Source organism: Mus pahari, chromosome X (genome assembly GCF_900095145.1).
Source record: "Mus pahari chromosome X, PAHARI_EIJ_v1.1, whole genome shotgun sequence".
Classification (NCBI taxonomy): domain Eukaryota; kingdom Metazoa; phylum Chordata; class Mammalia; order Rodentia; family Muridae; genus Mus; species Mus pahari.
Genome location: NC_034613.1, coordinates 30,643,562 through 30,649,886, shown reverse-complemented (window position 1 = coordinate 30,649,886; position 6,325 = coordinate 30,643,562).

Sequence of the window (6,325 nt, the reverse complement as noted above, 5' to 3'; positions counted from 1 at the left end):
TTTCGGGATAGCATTTGAAATGTAAATAAAGAAAATAATAATAATAATAAAAAATAACAAAAAGGGAGGTATGTTGGTATCAGGACCTCTGAAACCTGTGACATCACATAGGTGGGACCCAAACACCTGGTGCCAAGGCAACCACCACCATATTCCCAGAATCCACTTGGCTCACCTCCCACCTTTACCTGTGATTATATCAGCACATCACTGATCTCTCTCTCTCTCTCTCTCTCTCTCTCTCTCTCTCTCTCTCTCTCTCTCTCTCTTCCCCCCTTCTCTTTCCGCTGCCACCTTGCCTCTGTCTCTCTCCCATTAAACCTCATGTGGAACCGCTTGACCTGGTGTGGCCCTTCTGAAGCTGCATGATGTTCAAGATTATAACAATAATGTAGGACATTATTATATTATATTATATTATATTATATTATATTATATTATATTATATTATAACAATAATGTAGGACAGGTACACTGCATAACTTGACTGCATTTCCCCCATAACTCTTCCTGCCTTCCTTGTTCTCACTTCCCCCACTCTTGCTAGTCATTTTCATTCCCCTAAACAGTTCTGTTCTCACTTTCATATCACATATGCACACTTTATATATTTATACAAAACTTATGGTCCTCAAATGAAAGAAAACATATAATATTTGTATGAGTCTGACTTAATTCACTTATTATGAATATCTTCAGTTGCATCCATTTTTTTTTCAAATGACACAGCATCATTTTTCTTTGTAGCTTAAACGAAATTCCATTGCATATAAGTACCAGATTTTTTTAACCCATCTTCTGATGAACACCTAGGTCGGCTCCATAGCATTGCTGTTGTGAATAATGCTATAGTACACATTGGTTTGCAAGATAATATTGAGTTACAGAAGCCCTTGAATAAATATCCATGAGTGGTATAGCTATGTAATATGGTAGATCTATATTTCACGGTTTGAAACCTTCATATTGATTTCCACTATGGCTGGATTAATTCATATTTCTATCATCAGTAAATAAGGATTCTCCTTTCCACAGGTGCTCCGCAGCATTTATTGTCATTTGTTGTGTTAATGACCACCACTCTGAATGGGAAAAGAGGAACCTCAGTTGGTAGCTCTCATTTGCATTACAGGGGTTGCTCTCCCCATTGGGTATTTTTCATACTGTTTTGGCCATTTGTACTTCATCTTTTGAGAGCTGGTTATGTCTGTGCCCATCTGTTAATTGGATTGCTTGAGTTCTTGGTATTTAAACTTCTATAGTCTTTATATAATTCAGATATTAGTCATCTGCAAAGTACCTGCATTCCAACTTTGCAATGTTTTTTCTTATCCATCCAATAAAAAAAAAAAAACCTATGTGATAATTTGTTTGAGAGTGACTTCTGAATATTTTTATACTCTTAGTCTTTGGCAGAAGGGCAATTATAAGGTAAACATTTCTGCTATTAGCCTGTAACATATTGATTGACTCAGTCAAGTGAGTTAGGAAGCAGCACAATTGGTGAACTATTCCTAGCACAAGCTTCCCAGGGGATCGAGGACTTTGTAATAACCTTATGATGTTTATACCATTACAGATTGTTCCCAATATAGTGTGGCTTGACTTAGAGTTTTTAAAGTTATGGTGTTTCAAAAGTGGTGCATATTCTGAAGAAATCATTCTTTCAGTTCTGAAATTTGACTTTCTTCTGTGCTGGTGAGGTGCAGTAGCAGATGTTCTCCATGCTGAGGGATGACAGTGAACCACAACTACCAGTCAGTCATTTTATCATGGCAGCAAAACAAGAGATACTCTAAACTGCACTGCATGGCTATTCTATGGCATCCATTATGTTAGGTTTTGTAAACACAAGCTTGATTAAAATTTTCAGTTTATTGTACGTTGAGTAGGACATAAACCCATTCCAGGAACTGCAAAGTAAGTCTTTTGAAACACAGTGATGAAAACAAACAGATTTAGTTATCTTTCTAAAAATTTTATAATAAGTAAGATATAGAATCCCAAAAATTACTCTTAAAGCTTATGCTTGTAAATTCCAGCATTTAGGAGGCTAAAGAAGAGCATTGGCTGTACAATGATACTCTGTTTTAAGAAACAACAATAAGGTTGTTGGAGAGATAGCGCAGCAGTTAAAAAGAGTGTTTCCTACTCTTTCAGAAGACTTGAATTCACAACTGACTCCAACTCCAACTACTGAAGATCTGATACTATCTTCTGGACTCTGTAGGCACCTATACCTATGGCATTCACTCATAAGCATATGATATATTCATTTTATCATTTCTGTTCCTTTTGAGAATCCTGACTAATACACACACACACACACACACACACACACACACACACACACACACACACAAAGACACACACAAAATGAAACATCCTTTTAAAAATGAAATGACAAGAGAAATCAACTTTAACCTCTCTTTATTATACATGAATAATGACTATATAAAATGATATATAGATGTGCTTTCTTTTTTCATGTTGTTGGGAAGATTTAATTCTTCTCTTGACAGAATACTTTTTACTATCAAACTAATGTAGATAAGACTGTATATGTTCCATTTAGTGTGCTATCCCTGTGTAAATGGGAAAAAATAAGTCTGTAATTTCTTTAACATTATGGCTATTAAATTTCTGTGCTACGCCAAAAGGAAATGTAAGATACTGCATTCCAATATCCACAGCATGCTTATTTTTTAAAACCTCAAATTATATATGTAAATGGATTTTTATTTATAGGTATATAAATTTTTATTAAATATTTGTATACAAGATCAGTAATACTAGTATGGTGTATATCAATGTAGAAATAGCTTTTGAGATGCTGAAGTTATTTGAATATGTATCATCTGCATTTACAGTAAAGTGCTCATCTATAACCCCCATGCTGGCGAGAAAACCAGGCACATCCCCAGAGTTCACATCTCCAGAGTTCACTGATTTATCTAAAGATATGCACAAAAAGCTCAGTGAGACACTGTCTCAAAATTTAAAGTGAAGAATAACATTCGACCCCTGTTCTCTGCACATGCAAATATGTGCATAAACCCTCCAGATATACACAGTTTTAAAAGTTAACATAAAAAATTTTGTAAAGTTCTATTACTATTGTCTTATCTGACATTTAGTTTAACTAGCTGTTCTATTATCATGTAGAAAAAAATCATACCATAGCAAATATTAAAAACAACTCTGAATAAGCCAAGCATAGTGCTGTGTATGCTTAATCCCAGCACTCAGTAGGTACAGGCAGACAGATCTCTGAGTTTGAGATTAGCCTGGTCTGCAAAGTGAGTATCAGGACAGCAAGGGCTGCAAAGAGAAACCTTTTCTCAAACAAACAAACAAACAAAACAATAATAAAGCTCAGATTGTCCCTACTATCTGTCACAAAACTAGTACAAAAGATACAAAATATTTCATACCCACCCACGTATGGTATAGCATTATCCTACATACATAATTTTAAAAGACATTATTTTAGAGTTGATTCTACTTAGCAAATTGTAACACTACCACAAAGAAATAAACTTTTGCCCCATGGAAATTTCAGTGTTGGGAAGCAACCTCCTCAACCCTCATTCCTAAAGGTACATTCCTTCCAAAAGATACTAGAATAGGGAGCTCCTCTCTCCCCACTGACATACCTACTCACAACCTCAAGAGTGAAAAGGGGAGGCTGAAAGGGGAGAGTAGGAAGAGGGTAGTCAGTATGAGAGGGCTACTCACTGTGAGGGGACGGGCAGTGGCCCAGAATATTATGACCCCACCCTTCCCATCCTGCTATAGTCTTTTATGTCACCACCTCTACATAGAACTTCCAGACTACCAGTTAAGATGTAGGCATCTGGGCTGGTGAGATGGCTCAGTGGGTAAGAGCACCCAACTGTTCTTCCGAAGGTCCGGAGTTCAAATCCCAGCAACCACATGGTGGCTCATAACCATCCATAACAAGATCTGATGCCCTCTTCTGGAGTGTCTGAAGACAGCTACAGTGTACTTACATATAATAAATAAATAAATCTTTAAAAAAAAAAAGATGTAGGCATCTTTGCAGCAGACCTCCAAAACGGCTTCTTTTCCAAAGTGCAACCAATCTCCCCTGAAGTTTCACCCAGGTTCACTAGAAGTTAGTGAAGACTTCTTAAGTATGCCTTCACCTTCATTCTATCCTTCAAGGCCAGCATTTGATAAGGAAGAGCTTTTATATATTCTTGCACTATAAAGCTAGTCCGTTTTCCTATTGACTCCAGAAAACCAGCTGCTTCTGGTTTTTTGGACCCAGTTTGCTTTAAACAGAAATGCAGCTCTGGACATCTTATTGTGTCTTTATATTCTGAAAGGAAATGCTCACAATGGCTGCTTGATTTTCCTGATAAGAGAATAAGATGTAACTAAACATGTTTCAGTGCACATTTTCATGTGAAACATTTATTTTTTTCTGTCATAGATTTGCCTTTTCATAGCACTATATTTTGAATTGGCTTCATTGTATTCCACTTTTAATTCCACAGTGACCATTTCATTCAAACAGATGCCCTTTGCCAGGGTACTGCTGGTAGATAAGCTGTTGTGTATCTCCACTTTGTCCTCTACTGAGTGATTCTTTTTGATAACTTTCCATTAATAATTTATTGAGTAATTAACAAAACTCTGCTCCAGGATGAAGAGATTAAGTTCTATGTTTAATGTCCAAAGATGTATTCTGATAGAGTTTCAGCTTTGTTGTAGCTTACTTAAAGTTTAGAATATGACAAATTTGACAAACATATTCTATAGTCCATCTTAGGCTGTCACATGGGGAGGGACAGAAATGAAGGTTCTCTCTCTCTCTCTCTCTCTCTCTCTCTCCCTCATTCTTCAGACACTGTATAACTTGGCCTTTTTTGAGACAGGTTCTCTTATTACTTGGAGCTGGCCAAGTAGGTTAGTCCAGCTGTCTGGTCAATGAGTCCCAAGGATCCACTTGTCTCCACCTCTCTGAAGCTGACATTAAAATACCTTGCCACTGCACCCAACTTTTTATGTGGGCTCTGTGGTTTGAACTCAGGTCCTCATCCTTACATGACAAGAACATTACCACTTTCTCTCTTCATCCCTCAAAACGTGCTTAAGAGGTTGTATTGCACAGAAATCACTCTCTAGAAGTAGGCCTGGACAAACTGCTGGTCTCTGTATAGTTCCTGATATGGAGGTTGCATATTATTCTGTATTAGTTTATGGTGATCAGGAGATATGTGGTAGGAGGGATAGAGCTAAATCCAAACCAGTTGAGACCAGTCACTATTGTAAACCCAGTCAATTTCAGAATCATGGAGCTACTATGCTCAAGAAACAAGCCAAGACACACAGTGAGGAAGGGAAAAGGGTAGAGGATAGACATTTAATTTGGTCAACAGACATGGAACTGGGTTCAGAAGAATAGTTCAGAAGAATAGTTTTAGACCCTTGCTTATTTCAAACAATACAATTGTGTTATTTTTTTTTCTTATCACAGAAATTTATTTTTGTTATTGTCCTTCATAAAGTTAAGCAAAGTGTTCAGTCATAAAAACTATAACAATTATAAAATGTTAAAGAAACTTATATTGTATTGAAGTTAAAAACACTAGATTTTGAGGCAGGAAGGCATGAGTTCAAGGTTTCTTAACCAGTTGTATATATTTGAATTTAAAGTTTCCAAGTCACTATTATCCATCTAAAGGCTCATTGGACTTTATGTACAGTTTCTTTTTAAATTTTTTATTAAATATTTTCTTTACATTTCAAATACTATCCCAAAAATCCCCTATACCTCCCTCCGCACCCTGCTCCCCTACCCACCCACTCCCACTTCTTGGCCCTGGTGTTCCCCTGTACTGGGGCATATAAACTTTTCAAGACCATGGGACCTCTCTTCCCAATGCTGGCCAACTAGGCCATCTTCTGCTATATATGCAGCTAGAGACAGGAGCTCTGGTGGGTACTGGTTAGCTCATATTGTTGTTCCTCCTACAAGGTTGCAGACCCCTTCAGCTAATTGGGTAATTTCTCTAGCTCCTCCATTAGGGGCCCTGTGTTGCATCGAATAGATGACGGTGAGCATCCACTTCTGTATTTGCCAGGCACTGGCATAGCCTCACATGAGACAGCTATATCAGGGTCCTTTCAGCAAAATCTTGCTGACATATGCAATAGTGTCTGGGTTTGGTGGCTGATGATAGGATGGATCCCTGGATGGGGTAGTCTCTGGATGGTCCATTCTTTCATCTTAGCTCCAAACTTTGTCTCTGTAACTCCTTCCATGGGTATTTTGTTCCCTATTCTAAGGAGGAAT